Source organism: Pan paniscus, chromosome Y (assembly GCF_029289425.2).
Source record: "Pan paniscus chromosome Y, NHGRI_mPanPan1-v2.0_pri, whole genome shotgun sequence".
NCBI lineage: Eukaryota > Metazoa > Chordata > Mammalia > Primates > Hominidae > Pan > Pan paniscus.
In genome coordinates, this window is record NC_073273.2 from 40,370,105 (window position 1) to 40,392,671 (window position 22,567).

At 40.4% G+C, this 22,567-nt stretch overlaps 1 pseudogene; it reads right to left on the bottom strand.

The window, feature by feature from the left end:
- Positions 1 to 22,567, bottom strand: part of LOC129395500 (steryl-sulfatase-like) — a 47,348-nt pseudogene that overhangs the window by 11,914 nt on the left and 12,867 nt on the right.

Genomic DNA, 22,567 nt, shown 5'->3' on the forward strand with positions numbered 1-22,567 from the left:
TACAAACCTGCACAGCATGTGACTGTACTTAGTACTTCAGGCAACTGCAAAGCAATGGCAAGTATTTGTGTATCTAGTCATATGTACACAAAGAAAAGGAACAGGAAAAATTACAGTATAAAAGATACAAACGTCCAGCTTTATAAGGCAGCTCCATTATAATCTCATAGGACCTCTGTCATATATGGGGTCCACTGTTGACCAAAATGTCATTATGTGGTCATGTCTACAATCCAAATTTTATAATAAATTAGCCCCTTTAGTTTACATTTATCTATAAACTCGGACAAATTCCTTCAACCTCCACTCATATAGCTGTAATATCAAATAACCATTTTTTAAAATTCCAAGGCTCATATTGATTTTTCTCTTCATGTGCCTACATTTTGTACTTATGAATGTCTGTTAAATATTAATTTGCCTAGAGTCTGCACTAACTAGATGTTTGCTCAGATGTTCTTTTATTCTTTTGTTTCAGAGTCTGCCCTTTCTCTCCAGCTGTTCATGAGGTTTCCATGGGGCTTTACTAAATGTCAGTAGTTTCCAAATGCAGTCCTCTGTTCCAGGTTCACCCAAGCACTGCAACTTTTATGCCTCTGACATACTTAGCTTCTCATAAAATTTCATCTGAAATATTCCTCAGCTTTAAAACAAATTTGAAAATCACTGCCTGCAGTAGGAAAACCACTGCTATGTGTTCAGTAAGGCTGTTTCACTTTCTTCTTCCTGAACATATAGGGAGACTGCCCCTTAGCCCCATGTCAAGTCAGTGTGGAGATATGGGGCCTGTTCTACATGCTGACCCCTAGGTCAGTGAAGTAAGGAAAAGCTGCCAAGTGATCCTTCAACTCTTTTCTCCTGTGGATGCTATTGGGAAGGCCACCTATTAAGATGACAGAAGCACAAGATATTAGCAACCTGGATCCCTGAGTCTCCTCATGGAGCAAAGCTTCCCTACAGCATCACCCAAGCAGCAATAGATTTTGAATGGGCAAGAAACAAACTTTCAAGTGTTAATCCTCCAAGATTTTGTCAGTCTTCACTGACAAAAACAGAAATGGCAGAGGAAGTGGGATGCTAACCAAAATGAAAAAAACTGAGGTGTTCTCTTAGCAGTTGGGCAGCTAGTACATAGAATATTCTCTGGAGTCAAGTCCCAGAGGCTGAAACTGAGAATAGTTACAATGACCAATGACCAGTTTTTATATTTCACAGTTAAACAACAATTTAGATTTTAATAAAATTTGTTAAAACTGAGAGGTGGTGTGAACTATAAGAACTAATCATTCTACTTCTGTCTGATTTTTAGAGGGAGGAAATAACACTATCAATGGCAACTTTTGTGTAGGTCACTTCATAGTCTGTTCAGACACCCAAACCATATGTGGGTTTCTGTCAGAGTCGATGAAACACTTTTGTGATACCAGATATACAAAAATATACCCTATGATTTATCTATTGCATAATCCATGATGTTGTGGGTAGCAGGACACTGTTGTACCTCCAGGTGAATGGGTTGCTCCTATGCTGTTTCATAACTGGAAGAAGAGAGTGAGGAGAACCACTGCCATTCCCAACCTCCAGTAAAGCATCAACTCCATGGACACAAGATCTGGACAGAGGAACACAACATCTTCCATGTGAGGAAACGACAAAATAATTTTCACAGAGTATGTTACCTTTTACCTTTCTCACCAGTCCTACCTTATGTAGCTTCCACATATCTTAACTACATATTTCTTCTTAGGCTAAGCACATTTGCTTATTTTAAATTAAATCTCTAATATACTTTCCTTTCATCACAGTAACTTCCCTTTTATTGTCAATAATTGTTCAATCCAGATATTGATTTTAGAATTTTGTGTCATGCAATTATTTGGATGATAAACCAATATTACTTACATTTCCTTTGCCTCCTTTATAATTTTTTAATCACCCCCAAAACTATCTTTTAAATCTTCCCTAGGATTTAAGTCACCATAAAGACCAAAGTTCTGATTTTCAGTTGAAATTTCCATTTCTCTTCAATGTCCTGTCCTCTACAGTTACAAGTTGAAAAAATACATTAATTTGTGTGTTTTGAATAGCAAATATTCTTGATTAGCCTTTATATATCTAACTATGTATTTTCATGCTCTCTATATTATGTATTATAATATAGGTATATATTATACATATACATGTATAACTCAGGAATATTCTCTGCTCCTCTGTTGACAGTTATTCCATTTACAGATTGCAATCCCCAAAACTATAAACTCAGTGGGACTCAAGAGACCCAAAAGATGTCATTCACTTCACCCAGTTTACTTACAGAGGTCTTTGTTTTGTTTTGTTTGCTCAGAGATTGGCCCAAAATATTTTGGATCTTTCCACACTATTTATGTCACAAGGACAATCTCTCAGCTAAACATAAACCACTACCTTGCCTCTCTTGATGGCCACATTTGAAAAGTAAAGGCCAGCGGGTTATCTGACACCTCCTTTGTCATCAGCAGACATTATTTTGGCATGGACTTTCTGGCCCAGGATGTGGGGAATGTTGGCAAAGAGACTCTAAGGAGAGCACACTGCATTGCAATACCTTTCTGAAGCTATTAAACATGTGCTATGGAGATCTCTGGATGAAGAAATATGTTAGGTATGGAAGGGAAAATGTGGCTAGCACAATAACGCTGCTGGTTCTTCCAGCTCCACAAAAAAATAACCCAGAATGATTTTTTTTTACAGGCAGTATCAGAAGACAAGGCAATACCCACCACTATATGAACTGGGCTGCCTCTACCATTAGCCTCTGAGTGAGATTGCCATAGGACATGGGCTGCTGAATGATCTGGTAGTTCCTCATAATGAAGAAGTTCAGGGACTGGAAGTAATCACAGAAGCCCAGGAAAAGGTCAGGATCAGAGCTGCTAGGAAGAGAAGGCCAAAAAAAGTGGCCAGCGGCAGGTGGAGCAGCCCCAGACAATTGAGTGCAGTGAGGGTAAGGAGGGCCACTCTGATGATCTGCAGGGGGATGAAGACCGGTCTCTTGAAGCCCATGGTGAAGACACTGCCCTCCCTTGCCTTGCTGTCTCTCAGATGGGTTAAGGAGGTCATCCCATAGAAATAATCAAAGCTATGATGAAAAGCAAGAAGTCAGTCTTGCTGTGACAGCTTATCCCAATGTGCCATTTCTCTGAGAAGACAAATGGGGGATCACTTCAGTCCCAATAAATACCCTGATTCCAATCCAAGCTTCTTTTCCCACATACTGAAAAGGAGGCTCTTTCTGACTACTTTATGAAGCTAACCTTCCTGCTCATAGGACCTTAGAGTTTTTCACTTCTTTTTCCACAAATGCTAAAGTATTACCTACTCAGTCTACCAGAAAATAGGAAGTAATTTAGTGATTCCAACAAAACAAAACAAAACAAAACAAAAAAACAAAAAAGCCCAACCAGATCAAAATGCCAAAAGAAAATACCTAACATTTTTAATGGGCAGGAAACACTCCACAGAAAATTACAAGGTTTTTTTTTTTTTTTTTTTTTTTTTTTTTGTCTTTTTCTTGCCCAGATGCTTTTCTGAGACAGGCCCTTAAAATTAAAGTTTTAGAAGAAACTTAATTTTGTTCCATGAATGTTAAAAGTGGAAATGAATACTTACTTCAGAACATACCCCTGAGACATGCAGAAATCACTCTCGGTAACTCAGCAATTATTTAAAGCACCTCTGAAAATGTCCTATAAAATGTTAATTAGATCACTAAATTAATGGGTGCCTCAAAAAAATGATTTTTTTAACAAGATGTTGGAAGAAAGAGACGAGTCATTTTGCTCTTCTGAGGTTCGCTAGGATTCATCTTATGACTTGCTTAGACTCCCGTTCTTCATGCAGTCAGGAAGGTGTCAATCCTATCTACAGTATAAAATCAGTGAGTGTGTCAACCATGACAAATTCTGACATAATTTTAGTACTGGAAAGTAAAATGAAAATTTTTATCAATAGCATGATGTGTATATATAGTTTTGTGTGTTCTATCTATATGTCTATCTTTCATCTGTTACATCTATCATCTATTTCATCTATCTATCTATCTATCTATCTATCTATATTTCATCCATCCATCCATCCATCCATCCCATCTGTCATCTTTGCCTCTCTCGTTGCATTTATTTATTGATAATATCTATCTATCTAGCTATCTATCATCTATTTTATCCATCTATCCATCCATCTATCTCATCTTTGTCTCTTTCTGCATCTATCTATATATCGATGTATATATGTATCTCTCTATTTATATTTCTATCTGTTTCTGTATGTGTCTCTTTATTATCTATCTAGGTAGCTAGGTAATTAGCTACCTAGTTAGCTATCATCTATTCCATCCATCCATCCATCCATCCATCCATCCATCCATTCATCACATCTATATCATCTTTGTCTATCTATCTATCTATCTATCTATCTATCTATCTATCTATCTATCCATTCATCAACGCTTTCTTCCAACTATCCATTCATCCATTTATCCATCTATCATAAGGAATTATCTAAGTATCTATTTATCTCTACACACACACACCAGACAAAACACACACACACACACACACACACACACATCTATACATTCAAGTAGTCCAGGTAAGCTCATTGTGGTTTTAACCTAGAATTGAAATCATTTTGTTCCCAATTAAAATTGTTCAAAGTATACCATTGATGTTATCCCTAAGATAACTGTCATGATGCTCTCTCCCACTCTTCTACGAACTTTGTCCAAGTCCTCCCTGCTGTTCCTCAGATGCCCATACCTATTAGCACTGTTGAATAGCCTTCAACCTTCAGAAACTTGGCAAAGGTAATCTCATTGGTGAGAAGTCCTCCCGAAGAGGCTTTGAGGAGGAAACCTCCAGTGCAGGACCAAGACGCCATTCCTGAACCAGGAAAAAATCAACCTTAGGAACCAGGAGATACCTGGAGGTGAGAAGCTGTCCCAAAGGAGACCACAGCCCCTGCAATGCAGTTAGGAGGTTACCTGATCAAACAGGCTACCGGCCAGTCATGAAGGCTGCCCTGCTTGGTGTGCACAGCGGTGATGCTGCCAAGTGCTGAGTGAGTTTCACTCCCTCACTGGCCAACCAGTCAATATTGGGAGTCCTAGAAAAAAGAATGATAGTATTTGTGATCATTTTCATTTATTGTTCATTTATTTATTTTTGAGGCATGGTCTCACTCTATACCCAGGATGGAGTGCAGTAGTGCGATCTCCACTCACTGCAACCCCCAACTTCTGAGAGTTCAAGCAGTTCTCCCAACTCAGCCTCGTGAGTAGCTGTGACAACAGGCAAGCACCACCATGCCTGGGTAATTTTTATATTTTTTGGTAGAGACAGGGTTTCGCTATGTTGACCAGGCTTGTCTCAAACTCCAGACTTTAAGTGATCTGCCTGCCTCAGCCTCCCAGAGTGCTTGGATTAAAGATGTGAGCCACCGTGCCCAGCCGCCTTGTGATAATTTTCAAAATGAAACTGTGCTGTGGCTCTTTATAGTAAGAAACTTTTCAACGAGCAAGGGTGAGTCTGGGGTTATGAGGGGTAGAGAGAAAAAATGAGATGCAGAGGAAGCAGGAAAGAAGTGATACAGAACCAAGACTGAAACTACAACAAAACCATGGAGATATGTGAATGATGAAGGTAGGACATCCCCAGAAGGTCCATTCATGCTATAGAGGGCTGTGAGCTCCTGGTCCCACTAGCCCCGAGTTTGAAGAGAGAAACCAAGTCTTAGAAATGGTATACTACAAGGAGGGAAGGTACTCCAACTCACATCTTCCAAGTTTCTCTGTTTCCCAAAAAGAGAAATCTGCAGGGTCAATCCGACTCCCCTCTTCCCAACACAGCCAAAGGGAATAACAACAACCAGCTTTAATAAGCCCCTGCCTAATTTCCTCATGCCCCCAGGGACAGGAAATATTCAGACTCCATCTGCCTCAACAGTGAGCATCAATAAGTGGGTTAATATGCTCCAGGGAAAAGGCACAAACATTATAGTGAAGAAATTAGATGTTGTGATCCCCGCATACCCTTTGTTGGCTTATTTTTTAATACACTTTATAAATACTTGTTATGAGCTCACTTGTAAAGTGATACCTTATGCAAGATAAGCCACCCTGGTGCCTTTTCTCCATGAATGGATAGGCTGATCATCGTTTGGAAGTCATTTAGGAATTAATATATTTTAGTTTTTGGACCATACTAAGCTATACCACACAAGATATATCCCAGATCCTCCACTGGGAATCCTGGAATCCCTTTCTCCCTACCTGGCTAGTCATCTGCCATCCTTCAGTTCCAGGTACAGATGAAATTCTCATGGGCCTCCAGTGCTCTTCCTTGTTTATGCAAGGAACTGACCTGTATTTAGGAGAGTAGTCCATACTCCACCAACCCACCAGCTTCCTCACTGTGAGGCAATGATATGGCTAACTAGGCTCCCCTCCAAGATGGCTGCCTGTGGGGTGGGAGTATACATCTTGTTCATTGGTCCTATGGCTTCCCTAGAGCAATACTCTCCCAGAGTAGTGCTGCAGTGATGCATAGCTTGAAGGGGGAAATACTTCCTTTGGATCTGTAATGTCAAATTAGTGGCCATTTATTAATTTAGTGAATGTGTTTAATTATCAGTATTTCTACTTTGCTGTTTTCTTAAAGAGTGAGCTGCTTAGAAGATGGAGAGGGTTTTTGCATTTGAATTAAACCTCCTAGTGTCTATACCCGCCCATGAAAAAAATATGACTATTTTGGGGTGTGATATTACAAACTATAATATGAGAAATGTAACTTAGAAAAAACGGGACTCTAACATAGAGCCCAAGACAGATCTAGGGTTGATATTGCTATCAATTCTTCCATGGGACTTTTAGACATTTTTTCTTTTGATAATTGGTAAAGAGTTAACTTTAAAGACTTGGCTCTAACTTTTTAATTAAGACATCTTGGTAGGAACAGTTATCTATTATCTCAATACACCTTAGGAATACATAAAGTTAAAAAAAGATAAAATAAAAAACTGAATAAAATTGTGACACTGGTATGAAAAACTAAATTAAAAAGATCTATATCACAGATGTAAAAAGTAATCTGTAAAAGTTTTAAAAATGCAGGCAAAAGGTGAGGCAGAAAACATACATAGATAATTAATTAAAAGTGCTCTCTTAAAACTGAGATCTTATCTTTGCATATGCTTTTTAAAATTTAAGCAACATCATAGGTCAATCTAATTTAAAAAAAGTAAAAAGCAATGTTTCGCAAAAGTTCAGGTTGAAAGTGAGACACATTTGGCTATGTCTTGTGGGGAAGATTTTCTTCAACATTATGATATATGTGTTTACTGAGGAGCTGCCTTTCCAACCTGAGAGTCCTGTTCCCATAGCACCCAGGATCTCCAATGCCAAGGTTGTTCAGCCATGACCAGGATGATGTTCGGCCTTGATGCTGCATGGCTCTCAGCTTCTCACAGAAAGAACAGTAGGTGGAAAGGAATCTTCTTCTTCCTGTAAAGGACACGGACACAAAAAGGAAATGAACAATGCTGGCTTGTGGTTGGCTGTGACCCTCCACCTCTTGGACCCCTTTCCTTCCTTGCACAAAGTGACTGGAGCAGCCATTCTTAAAACTTGCCTTTGTCACACAATATGTGCAAGAAAGACACTTGTCTTTGCTCAAGCAATCCTCCTGCATCAGCCTCCCAAGTCCCTGGGACTATAGGCATGTGCCACCATGCCCAGCTACTTTTTGTATTTTTCGTGGAGATGAGGTCTTGCTATATTACCCAAACTGGTGTTGAACTCCTGGGCTCAAAAGATCCTTATGTCTCAGCCTTTCAAAGGACTAAGTTGTGATGCCTGTCCTGGCTTAGTAGCTTTTTAAGGGAAACATGGAAACCTTTCAAAACTCAAAGTGCACAAGGTCACCAGCCTGGGGCAGCTCTTTGTGCTGGAAAATATACAGAGGGAAGAGAATTCATCCATTGTCCATGTCTGCCATCTCAACACTCTCTCACCTCACTGCATTTCATTCCTTCCAAGAATAACAGGTGGAGGAAGCTTCAGGGAGAATGGCAGCTTGAACACACACACAATGCCTCTTTTGTGTGGAGGTCCGTGTGTGTGTTCCATAGCCTGTCTCCCCTTGAGTCAGAGTCCCTCTTGTTGAGGGGGTTGCTGGCTTTCTACTTCATTTTGTAGTTTGCCTCTCTTCTGATTCCTGCGGTTTTGCTGACCCACCTGCAACAGGTTCTCTATTCAGAACCAGAGTTTATGTTGAGCAAATATGAGTAGGTTACTCAACATGTTTCCCAGCCAGAGAAAGGCCTGGCTTGGTTTCTTTGAAGGTGGTAGGTAGGTGTGTGGTGTGGTAGCCCTAGATCTTACTCAATATCAATGTCTTTCTAGTCTTCTCCCCATAAGCTGTGGTAGGCAGTATCTCTCCCACCTCCTGGTTCAGAGTCCTGAGCCAGGTTCTTGCTCTCAAAAACTTCTTGGCTGATTGTGGTGGCTCACACCTATAATCCTAGGACTTTGGGAGGCTGAGGCAGGCAGATCATTTGAAGTCAGGTGTTTGGAATGAGACTGCCCATCATGGAGAAGTCCCGTTTTTACAAAAAATACAAAAATTAGCCAGCCATGGTGGCATGTGCCTCTAACCCCAGCTACTTGAGAGGCCGAGGCAGGAGAATCGCTTGAACCCAGGAGGCAAATGCTGCAGTAAGTTGAGATCGTGCCACTGCACTCCAACTGGGGTGACAGAGAGAGACTCCCTCTCAAAAAAAAAAAAAAATCAAAAATCAAAAAACAAAAACAAACTTCCAGAGCCAAGTCTCTGCTGTACTGACCCTGATATCAGGAGACAGAACTCATTACTTTCTCTTTCTGTTTCTCACCTTCCCAGGGGGAAAAAATATACATATATTCTTTATTTTTCTCACTAGCCCAGGAAAAAATTTCATGACATTCAGTTTAGGTGGTGGTGGGGTGGGTTTAGGTGGTGGTGGGGTGGGTAGCGGTTAACCATATCAGCTCTCTGAATCTTAGTTTCCTTAACTGTAAAGTGAAAGAAATTGAACATTTTTTTCATTTTATTAAGTAATTTTATTTTTATTTATTTTCTTTTAAAAAATAATTGAGACAGGGTTCTGGCTCTGTTGCCCAGGATGGAGTGCAATCATGTGATTATAACTCACTGCAGCCTCCAACTCCTGGGCTCAAGTGATTCTCCCACTTTAGCCTCCTGAGCAAGCTAGAATTACAGTTGCACACTGCCATGCCTGGGTAATTTTTTTTTTATTATGTTTCAGAGTCAAGGATCTTACTATGTTGCCCAAGCTGGTCTCGAACTTTTGGGCTCAAGTGCTCCTCCCACATCATCCTCCTGAGTATCTGGTATGATGGTGAGCAACACTGGGCTTGGCTAATTTATTTTCAATTATTATTGAGGAGACAGGGTCTTGCTATGTCACCCAAGCTGGTCTCAAACTCCTGGGCTCAAGTGATCCTCCTGCCTTGGCCTCTCAAAGGACAAGAATTATAGGTATGAGCCACTGTGCTCAGCTTAATTTTACTTACTTTTAATTTTTTAAATGTGTGCAGATTTAGGGGGTATAGTACAGATATCTTACATGCATGTGTACTGGTGGAGTCCGGGCTTTTAGTGTACCTATTTGTTCTCTCCTGACACTGGACTCTTATTGCTGCATATGTGGAGCACTGATCGCCCTTCAGCATGTAAAGTGGCATGTGAGCTTGACCTTACTCTGCATCTGCTCTTGCACTCACACCAGACTTAGTGCATGTGGGCAGCACCCCCAGAGTCACTGAGGACACTTGGCATCAACGCCAGTGCACACAGTATGGCAGAATCTCTTCCCTGGCTTTCCAGCAACACCTGTCAGAGTGAGCTGTTCCCTCGCTCAGGTATGCACTCCTCTTTGAACACACTCCCTGAGGTTCCTATTGTGTCCCTCCTTCTGCAGAGTGTCTATTTGCTGGTTCTTCCTCATTCATGGACCTCAGAATCAGGATCACAACCCCACATAATTACAAAGGCTGGATGGGAGATGGGAAATGGCCTGGGTTTAGCAATTGATATGGGGAGGGGACTTTGCCAACCCAGAGCTTGCACCCATCCTGAAAAATGTTATCTTGTAGTGGCTTCCAATTTTTAAAGAGAAGACAGACACACAGATTTTCCTCCAGTTATATGACCATTAGTTTAATAATTTAAACAAATGTGTAGGCTAACTTGGTGCAAATACTCAAAGAAAAAATCAAACAATGACTATACGTATTTCCTGACCTGGTGCCACTTCTTAGTGTCCATTGTCCATTGTCCAGTTCGTAAGTCTCAAGACACTTTCTGCTTTTCCTAAATATTGTAAGCCTCAAGACACTTTCTGCTTTTGTGATCTCCTCTTTACCTTTATGAAATACACATGCTGTCTTGGTGAGATTAAATACCAAATGAATGCTAAGAAACACCACAGTTTTTCATCCAGAGAGACTGAATGTCCAAACAATGAATTAGGTTCTCCATACGGACATCTACCTGGTATCTTGAATTTAACATCTTCAAACAGAGATTATGAATGTAAAAAGCACTCTGCTATTATTATGTGAAACTATTTTTGCCATTGAGTCTAAAGGCCCCCAATTTAGTTTAATGTGCTTAAATGCTAAATACAGACAAAGCTGGTGCAAAGTAACTTCTTAATGAATTCCTCATGTAAGACTGAATGAAATAATCCAGCTACACAATGCCTTCATGTCAAAGACTTTGTCCATCTTAATGGTTAGGCTAATATTTACGCTTTGAAAAAAATGAGAAATAACCTCTTTTTTTAAAAGCATGGTTTAAGACTGTGGACTTGCACAATGAGAAGCTGGAATGAACTTAAACACTGGCTTCAGAGCGTACCGCAATATGCAGATAGTATAATTTCAGTTAAAAAATGCCTTGCAAATCCCGCATCCCAATTCTTTTATTTTCAGACGGGTAAACTAAGACTCAGAGAGATTGGCTGGTCATGGGGGCTCGCACATATAATCCCAGTGCTTTGGGAGGCTGAGGAGGGAGGACTGCTGAAGCTCAGGAGGTTGAGTCCAGACTGGGAAATATGTAAGATCTTGTCTCTAAAAAAAAAAAATAAAAATTATTTGGGCATGGTAATGCACGCCTGTGGTCCCAGTTACTTGGGAGGCTAACACAGGAGAACTGCTTGAGCCCAGGAGTTCCAGACTGCAGAGGGCTGTAATGATGCCACTGTTCTCCAGCCTGGTGACAGAGTGAGACTCTCTAATTAATTAATTTATTTATTAAATACAGAATACAGACTTTGTACCAAAAAAACCTGGCATGAATGTAAAGGCTGGCTTGATATAATATAACAACATTCATATAATATTCAGGTAAGACAATATCAGTTAGAAAAGACCAGGCAAATCATGCATCTCAATTCTCTTACTTTCAGAAGGGAAAACAAAGACCCAGAGAGATTCAGTGAACTGCTGTAGTCATACTCACAGCGAGCTGTGGTTTCTAGACTAGCACCCAGGACTCCTTATGGCTCTTCTCTCTCAGATTGTCCCTGGAACCCAGTATTTCTAATGGGCTTTTCAGCATTCCACATGGTGGAGACTTCAGTGCTTTTCTAATTACTCAAGCAGTTCCCTTAGCTACTGAATACTGCCTGTCATTTCCCAGGGCTCTGTACTGATGCCTCCTGTTCCTGCTGATAGAAACAGGTCCTGTCTAAAAACCTCACAACCACTGCCCACCCAGACTGAGTCCCACCACTGGTGGCTGATGATGAGGATACGGAGCTCTGTCTCATGGACTTTGGGGTTTAATACTGCTAAAGCCCCTACTGCTGCCAGATGGCTGGCTCTTGCACTGGTTGTTCCTGAAGCTGCCAGCTATATGCTGTTGATGCCCTAAGTCCTAACATTTCTTGTGGATTTCAGTAAAAGCGCACTTCACTTTTTTCCCCCTTGGAACCTGAGAATTAGGTAGACTTCCCTGTTGAGTGATCAATGGACATGGGTCTGAATGTCAACAGATTTCTCTAATCAGGCTACCTGGCTGTGGCCCATACTGCTTCTCAGCCTGAACTTGGAAGGAATTCCTTCTCAATAGGCTTTTTTATCTGAGTAAAACAGACTTCTGTGGTGCTTCTACCTTGGGTCCTGAAGATATGTCTGTACCCTGGATAGAATACACCTTAGGCATAGGTTGGGCTGGAAAGTATAAATGCATGCTATATGCCAATTATGTCTTTAAAAATAAGCCTTGTTCTGATTAAAAATGGGTGGTAGATTATTATTTTTAAAAAATAAGTACTCAATCCCAGGGGAATTGGAAATAATTGTTTAATAGATACTGAATTTCAGTTTTGCAAGATGAAAATAATTCTAGAGATAAAGAGTGGTGATGGCTGCACAACAGTGTGAACATACTTAATACCACTTAAAAAAAGGCTAAGATGATAAATGTTATGTTATGTGTATTTTGCCACAATTATAAATAACCAATCTTAAAAAACAAATAAGTTAAGAAAAAATCTTATAATGTTAGATTTGAAATGGAAATATTAAAATGAACTTTTTAGTTAAAAAAAATATGGCTGGGAGTGGTGGCTCATGTCTATAATCCCAGCACTCTGGGAGGCCGAGGCAGTCCAGATGTCAGGAGTTCGAGACCAGCCTAGCTCACATGGTGAAACCTCATCTCTACTAAAAATACAAAAAACAGCTGGGCGTCGTGGTATGTGCCTGTAATACCACCTACTCCAGAGGCTGAGACAGAAGAATCCCTTGAACCCAGGAGGAAGAGGTTGCAATGAGCCAAGATCATGTCACTGTGCTCCAGACTAGCTGACAGAGCAAGACTCTGTTTCAAAACAACAACAACAACAACAACAACAACAACAACAACAAAATGCAATCCTTTCTCTGACCCACTGGTATTGAATGAGGCCATGTAATTTGCACTGGCTTTATAGAAACCACAGTATACTTGTTCAGCCTTGATTTGGGGCTTGACCATGTGATTTGGCTTAGCTAATGGGATGCTATCAGATGTAAGAGAAGCAGAAACATTATGCTTGCATGTTTAGCCTGGCCCGTTGTACTTTTGTCATTACCACAAGAAGCACTTTCTCTAGTATGTGGTACCTCCCTTTCTGCCTGAGCCCCAGAATAAATGCATTTGTAGCAGACACAGCCCAACAGGAAGCTTGGAGCTTGTTTGTTTCAGCCAACAGAAAAACCAGTGAGAACATACACTGTTGTGTTAAACTGTTGAGCTTCGGAGTGTACATGACATTATTGTGGTAACAATTTACTGAGACACTATATTATCTGAGTTGTCAGTTTGCAAAAACAGACAAAAGTTATGAACTGCAAATATTGATATAATATACATAATTAGGGTCCAGAGAAAATCAACAACATTTTGAAGTGGATTTTTTTTGGTCTGTTTTCATGTGTATTCACCTTGACTTCCCATAAAGTATTTATAATCCCTTAATTTTCCTTTGCAATTCTCCCCCATGGCTCTCTGAGTGAATAAATATTCACTAAATTACTTAATTCAGCCTTGGTAAAGGAGTACACACAAATGCAAATTAGACAGTCAGGATAATGGGTTCCATTATATGTCATGAATGGCATTAAATCAGGATTTCTCAATCTCTGCACTATTGACATTTGGGGACAGATGATTCTTAGTGTAGGGGCCTGTCCTGTGCATTGCAAGATATTCAGCTTATCTCTAGCCTCTACCCACTATATGCCAGTAACATGTATAACTCCCCTCAGTTATGAGATCCAAAGATGTCTCCAGACTGTACCAGCCACTGCTGAGAGAAAGGGAGACAAAAATTTCTGCTGCTTGAATACTACTCTATTACAGGAAAAAAGGAAGCTGGGGTGAGAGAGTAGAGATTCAGTAATGAGAAAGAAGTCATTGTCAACTACGTTTTCCTCTTAGCTCCAAGAGAAGTATTTTTTCTTACAACATCCTACATAGTTGTTCCATGCAATCATTAACTCTATGTTCTTGCAGCTGCACACTAGTAGAATGTGAAGTATTTTCAGAAGCATGCTATTTTTTAAAGAAGACCCATTAAATGTGGGAAGCTATGTGACTGGCAGTCCGGGGGTACTTCCTTCACACATGACATTACTAATCATAGTCAATCACCTCTCTCTCTCTCCTGATCCACTCAATTCTCCTTATCTACATTGAGTTGGTACTTTTGTTATTCAGTTAGATTCCTAAGCTTTGGAAGGTGATTGAGTGATTGATTCTCTTACTCTTATTTATTCAAATAAATAGGGCAAAATAGTTTTTTTGTTTGTTTGCTTTAAGTCTCTTCACTTTTATCTCCTTGGGAGACTAAAGTCCATGGGACTAATCCTAGAATTCAAGGATGTGTTTGATGGTCATTCACTTTCTATGATAGGGGGAAATGTTTACATGAAAACACACACATGCACACACACACAGACATGTATTTGGTATATTCAGATTATTCAGGTTAGTTCTATCATTATTACCACAGAATTATTTTATGTGACACACATTTCATTTATAATTTATGACATTCACTTGACATGAATTCTATAGAAAGTCTAGAAAAAAATGATATAGTCCTTAGCATAGACTTTGCCTCTTCTCTCTTTTAAAAGAGGCCAGAAATAAAACTACCCCTTATCTCATCATAAAATTATTATTTTGCAGTTAAGGATCTGTGATGGCTTCACACTGGCCTAAGACAGACTCTGAGAGTGTTACTAATGGATCATCTCCTTCCCAGGTGAGAATTATCATCCCCTGAACATCATTAACATAAAATCCCATGCAGTACCCTGCTACCTTCCTTGCAGACTGTGAACACTGTGCTGGGCAGGACCCGCAGCTAAGTTGAGAGTCTCTCCCAAATCTTAAGTCCTTAAACACAAACTTGGTAACAAAGAGCAAACTGGCTTATCTTGTAAACAGGCTTTTTAAGGCTAGACTCAAGATGATGTGTGCTCCAACACATTTTGTCGTGTGTTTTTTGTTTGTTTGTTTGTTTTAGAAACACTATCCCTTTCTTGGAAAAGCTATTTTGAGACAATTCTTCATTGCATTCAACATCATTAACTTTTTGGCTGACAAATCTAGGCTCCAATTCCACATCCGTGATACAGAAATCGGAAGTATGAGCAAAAGTATCTGTAAAAGTACTGCATGCTTCTCTTTAAACAGCTAGATGAATGTAATAAAAGGTGAACTTTCCCATCTTTAAAAACTGCAATCATAACAATGGACCTCATATTGGAGTGAGGTGAGGAAAGGCTGAAGAATGACAGGAGGGCAGAGATAATTTGGAGAGGCCAATCTTCAGCCCCCATCCCCAGCTTCCATGTGACTTATCTAGGGATTCCTTGCATGGGAGGAAGTTCCTTGTATGGGAGGAAGAAGTTCTCCTTTTATTATCACTGTGCATTTCTTTCTCAGCACTGATGATACAAGCAACTGCAGTTTAGGTTATTTTGTGTTTAATCTTCCCTGCTACACTGGAAACATTCTGCGGGCAGGAAGAAGTCTAAATGCCTCCTGGCTATGTCCCTACCATCCACTCTCACGCTTGGCACACACTAGATAGTCAATATTTGTAAACTGAGCCAATGAGTAAATAATCACAGAGAAGTTTTGTAAATCAGAGATCAGAGGATTGTTCCCCTTCCTAATTGGACTGTAGATACCATGTGAGCAGGGGCTGGTTGAGCAAGTATCAAAGAAAGACACATTAAATCAAACATGTATGTTTATTCTGTTTAATTAAAAGGCCCTCATGCCATTTCAACCAGAGAAGAAATTAAGCAGGGCCACGCACCAGTTTTTAAATGATTTGAAGGTTTTACAGGGTACAGAGAAGATTCAAATTTAGCATCCGTCTTTAAATATGAAGTGTGAGACACACTGGATGATTTAAAGATAACCAACAACACCATTAATAATGCCCATGAAAAGCTCAGGGTTGGAGAATCAGGAGTCCCTAAGTAGATTTAATGCCTTACAAATCCATAACTAATATTAGAAATTTGCAAAAGAATGAGCTTAATAACCTGTCTCTGTAAGAGTGCAATATATAGTATTCATATCAGAGAAGGCTAGAGGCAGCAGGCTGTGTTCTGTGTATCTACTTCATTACTAGGTTCATGTTTCACTAGATACAGAAAATAAATACACAATTTTTCTTATATTAAAATAATAATTGAGGGCTTAGTATGTACCAAGCACTGCAACTGCTTTACCTACTTCTTAACCAATTTCGCCTGTGTGAAAAAATAACAGGGGAACACATTTTTATCATGAGTGATATTTGACTTAAGGACCTCAGATTTTGTTGATAGTGTTTCTCAGCCTCAACACTATTGACATGGGGACTAAATGAGTCTTTATTGGTGGGGAGGGGAGCTGTTTTGTGCATTGTAGGATATTTAGCAACATCCCTGGCTTCTACTCACAAAACCCCAACAGGATGCTTCCCCCAACCCTCTCTGTTCTCCCCTAGTTGTGAAATAAATGTGTCTTCCAGATACTGCCAAATATCCTCTGGGGCACACAAGTGCCCCTGGTTGAAACCACTGCATTACTGCTAGCATGTTACCCTCCCTGTTGAAAGGAGGGGCCAGCTGGGATTCCTGAGTCAAGTAAAGGCTCAGAAAGCTGTGAAACTCACTTATTTCCTGCTTCAGGACTTACTTTTGTCCTGGATGAATAATATTAAAGTTATATTCTTAACAGCAAGATTTATGCATGTGTTTTCTTCCCCAAGAAAGCCATAGACAGCAAAAATTTTGCTGTAAGCTTCCCTGTGTCCTCTCTCCCTCTCTCCCTTCCCCGTGTCCTCTCTCCCTCTCTCCCTTCCCCGTCCCCTAAAACTAAAAGGAATGTTAAAGACCTGTTTTTCTGTGACCAGTGGTCCTTATCTATGCTCCCAATTCCAATTCCTTGTGAACATACTTTGTAAAGTCCTGTAAAATCCTGTCTCCTTTACCATGCTGCTACAAGGTCAAAAGGTAGATAAAACCTAAGTTGCAATTTTGGTTTTCCTCAAAATCTAAGGCATGTCACAAAATAATTTACTGTTTTTTTTTTCTTGCTTGGTTAACATCTTCCCTCTGAACGTAATTCCCACCTTAAAGAGTTTAAAAGGCAACTGCATAATCGAACTCTGGCTACCCACTCAGGACCCCTTCCATGCTGTGGAAGCTTTGTACTGTTACTCTGCTCAATAAAGCCTACAGCTTTTTTTTTTTTTTTTTAATCTTGGTCCATGTCTCCATCACTCGCCACAAGCAGCCACCACACAAATTCTTTGGTGTGTCTAAGGCAAGAACCTTTGGCATTACAATATCTTCTGTAGCATTTTCACCTCCTGTACATAACAGAATTGCAATTTATTTCTTCTGCTCCTGTACATAGGCAGACGGGCATCTACCAAAGGATTTGGAAATGACAAACCATTTGAGTAGGTGAAAATTTCTTGTTTGCACCCACAAGTACATTTCAATTCTAACAGACAATCTTCGTTAGGTATAATATACTTCTACAAGTTATAGAAGCCCTTAAATTCCAATGCACATAGGCAACCATCTCCAAAAAGGCTTTTCGAGGCAAACATTAGGCTGAAAATATTTCTTCTTCTCATACCTTTCCAGTTGCTTATTCCACCATTTGTCCATGTGGCAAATCTTTCGCTACCTTGCATTTTTATCAAGAGTTATCCTATGCACAACAGCATCGTGCTCCTTGCCAGTCTGAACCCAAATTAAAAAATCCAGCCAGGAGTGGTGGCTCATGCCTGTAATCCCAGCACTTTAGAAGGCCGAGGCAGGTAGATCATGAGGTCAAGACATCAAGACTATCCTGGCCAACATGATGAAACCCCATCTCTACTAAAAATACAAAAATTAGCTGGGTGTGGTGGCACAAGCCTGTAGTCCTAGCTACTCAGGAGGCTGAGGCAGGAGAATCGCCTGAACCCAGGAGCTGGAGGTTGTAGTGAACCGAGATTGTGCCACTGCACTCCAGCCTGGGCAGCAGAGTGACTCCAACTAAAAAAAAAAAAAAAAAAAAAAAAGTCCTTAGTCCCACACATTGATCATTGGGAATCATATCCTTCTTTATTTTATTTTATTTTATTTTGTTAGACAGAGTACTCACTCTGTGGCCCAGGTTGGAGTGCTGTGATACAATCTGGACTCACTGCAACCTCCACCTAGTGGGTTCAAGTGATTTTCCTCCCTCAGCCTTCTGAGAAACTGGGATTACAGGCATTCACCACCACGCCTGGCTAAGTTTTTTTGTTGTTAGTAGAAATGAGGTTTTGTCATGTTGACCAGGCTGGTCTCATACTCCTGACCTCAAGTGATCTGCCCACCTCAGCCTCCTAAAGTGCTGGGATGACAGGAATGGGCCACTGCATCCAGCCTGGACACCATAGCCTTCTCTGTCTGTCTCCCCTGACCTACTTCCAATCACCTTCTCACCTCCCTCCCTTTTCAGGATCTCCTGTTTTCATAAAAAGCAAACCCAGAGCGCCAGAATTCTTCCTGTAAAGATAACCAAGCCAGGAAATGTGATAGTCTCCATTTTTTTTTTTTTTTTTTTTGGTTGCAGCTACTCTCTGATTCCTAACTCTCCTTAATTATCTCCTTGGTAGCTTTTATTCTCTGTTTTTCAAGAACGAGCAGAATGAAAGGAGAAATGAGTCATACTCTGACCTCATCTCAGACCACCAGCTATGATGCTTTAGGAGGCATGTTCTCCTTGTGAATCATTCTTCTGCACATCACTCTGAGATGTCACCTTAACCATCATGGAGTCACCCAGGATACTATAAATAAAATGTTTCTGAAATGTGGCCAGATGCAGCAGTTTAAATGTGCAATTCCAGCACTTTGAGGAGGAGGACTGCTTGAGCTCAGGAGTTCAAGCCCAGCCTGAGAAACATAGCAAGATCCCAACTCTACAAAGAATTTAAAAATTAGGCTAGGGGCATTGGCTCATGCCTGTAATCCTAGCACTGTGGGAGGCCAAGGCCAGTGGGACACCTGAGGTTAGAAAAAAAAGTTAAAATTAGCTGGGTTTGGTGGCATGTGCCTGTAGTCCCAGCTAATCAGGAGGCTGAGGCAGGAGGATGGCCTGAGCCCAGGAGTTTGAGGCTACAGTGAGCTATAATCATGCCACTGCACTCTACTCTGGGCGAGAGAGCAAGACCCTGCCCTCCCCCTCCACCCCAAAAAAAGTTTTTCAAAATGATAAAGTGGTAGGCAAGTGTAACTTGTTAGGGACATTTTAATCTAGCTGCACTTTTACAGTAGAAAGCAATTCACTGACAATTCAACTGAATCCATTTCAATTCCACAAACACGGTGTAAAACCTAGAAAGATGACATCATAACAGTCCTGTGGTGGTTCCACATTGGATGAGACACACAGTCACCCTACAAGACTTTGACTGGTCAAATGAGGAAATCCGCAAGTACTATGTCCACTAAATTGGGCAGTAGAGTCAGAAACGTGTTTTTTGTTGTTGAGATTTACGTTCTCTCTCCTGTGCTTGCTAGCAGTGAAACCACAAGCTGTATATTTAGCCTGTTTTCTCTTCTGTAAAAGAGGAATAATAATACCTTATAAGTATTATTTTGAGGATAAAACTACACACTGAGGATTGTTAAATATTTATTTTTAATTTATTTATTTATTTTGAGACAGAGTCTCACTCTTTCACCCAGGCTGGATTGCAGTTGCACAATCAAAGCTCACTGAAGCCTTGACCTCCCAGCTCGAGCAATCCTCCCACCTCAGCCTTAGAGACCTTAAATTTTGTTAATAGTGTGGCTGGGATTACAAGGGATCACCACCATGCCCAGCTAATGTTAAATTTTTTTTAGAGAGAGACAGGGTCTCCTTCTGGGTTCTTAGTACTTATTGATTTAGTAAGGAAATCATAGTAAGAGGCCACAGTTTTTCACTGTAGTTATTTAATAATATTGAATTATTAATAATTTATAAGTTATTATTAATAACAATATGCTATGTAGAGTATAAAGTATAGTAATAGTGTTTTTAAAAAAATGTGGTCAGCCAACTAAAAGTGGCCCCAGTGACTTCCCTTCTGGTATTCACATCTGATACAATCCCCTCCCACTAAGTATGGGCTGCACCTACTGATTTAGTTCCAATGATAGCATAAGGGAAAAGTGATCAGATGTCACTTCTGTGATTGGGTTGCCAACGACTATGACCTCTATCTCGCTGGCACTCTAGATCTTTCTGGTTGTGGATGAAGAAAGTGGCCATTATGTAGAGGCCCATGTTATAAGGAAAAGAGGGAAATGTCTAGCCAACAGCCAGCAAAATTTGAGGTTTTCGGGCAGACAGCCTGTGAGGAACTAAGCCCTGCCTGCAACCAACTAAATGAGCTTGGAAAGAGATGCTGCCACATTTGAACCACAAATGAGACCGCAGCTCTGGCACTTGATTGCAGACTAATAGAGACCTAGAAGCTGTGCCCAGATTTCTCTCTTACAGAAACAATGAGATAACAAATGTGAGTTGATTTAAGCTGTTACGTTTTGGTGCAATTTGCTACACAGTAGTAGATAACTCCAACAGCTTAAGATGAGAAGTTCAATTGTGTCAATGAATATGAGGAAAAGCACTCCAGAGTAGTGGCTCTGAATGTCATGTTGAACTTATTTTAAGAACATGTTTCATTAGTAATCATTCATCAGAATTTATATAAGCGATTTAAGGACACATGTCTCAACTCAGCAACCATATAAAAATAAATTTTGGGGCCTGGCGCGGTGGCTCACGCCTGTAATCCCAGCACTGTCAGAGGCTGAGGCAGGTGGGTCATGAGGTCAGTAGATCGAGACCGTCCTGGCAAACATGGTGAAACCCTGTCTTTACTAAAAATTTTAAAAGTTAGCCAGGCATGGTGGTAGGCACCTGTAGTCTCAGCTACTAGGGAGGCTGAGGCAGGACAATGGCGTGAACCCGGGAGGCGGAGCTTCCAGTACTTCAAGATTGCACCACTGCACTCCAGCCTGGGCAACAGAGTGAGACTCTGTCTCATAAATAAATAAATAAATAAATAAATAAATAAATAAATAAATAAATTTGTGTTTTACAATTGAAAATTGAAAGCACTGAAATTAGAAAAAAAGGCATTTAGGGTAGCCCCAAGGGAAATGGTTGAAAAAGAGATTAAATATAGCAAAATGAAGGCTCTATGTGACTATTAACTAAAATCTCACACAGACACAAAAATAAATAGCTATACAGAGACCTACTTTGGGCTACTATGCTTTGTAATTTTTGTACACAAAAATGGAATTTTTTTAAAGTATATTTTTGTTGTTTTTTTACTTTTATTATAAATGCACGAAAGAGAAACTATCAACCAGCCACTCAGAGAGACACTCAAGTAATATGTGTATGTTTATCTCCATATTCTTTGTTTTCTATCATTATTGTATAAGTTGCCGATGTTGCAGTATTACTACAAACTGTGTGCATTGGCTGGTTCGTTATTTTTTCCATGCAAAACTCTGACTGTGAGGTGGACAAGAGGTCAGGATAAATCATCATGATCAGACATGGAGGGTATTTATCATTTTTTTCTTTTAATTTAGGTTTGGGGCATTTATCTTTATTCAGAAGTGATGAAGCAGAGATTGAGGACACTAGGGTGACAGGCATGGTTTCATTTCACTCCTGCAGACATTCTGGCTGCTCCCTTGCAGAAGGGTTAGACAGAAACTAGAGTGGATCCCACGACAATTGCCATAACCACCCCAGGGAAGCTGGTCCAGACTAGCACAGGGGCAGGCAGGAGAGAACTGAGCCAATTTGAGACACAATCAACAGAACCTGGTAATTGTCTGGATGCAAAATATCAGAAAGAGAAAACAGTCAATGCTGATATCCGCCTTGCTCTGTAGAAAGATACTGGAACCAAGGGCAGGAATGGTGGCTCATGCTTGTAATCCCAGCACTTTGGGAGGCTGAGGAGGCTGAGGACGGCAGATCACGAGGTCAGGAGATCAAGACCATCCTGGCTAACATGGTGAAACCCTGCCTCTATCAAAAAAATACAAAAAATTAGCCAGACATGGTGGCGGTTGCCTATATTCCCAGCTACCTGTGAGGTTGAGGCAGGAGAATGGCATGAACCCACGAGACGGAACTTACAGTGAGCCCAGATCATGCCAGTGCATCCCAACCTGGATGACACAGCAAGACTCCATCTCGGAAAAAAAACAAAAAACAAAAAACAAAAAACCAAAACAAAACAAACCAAACCAAAACAAAACAAAACAAAAAACAAGAAGATACTGATATCAGCTTCCAAGATGGCTGAATAGGAAGAGCTCAGGTCTGCAACTCCCAGCGTGACTGACGCAGAAGATGGGTGATTTCTGCATTTCTAACTGAGATACCTGGTTCATCTCACTGGAACT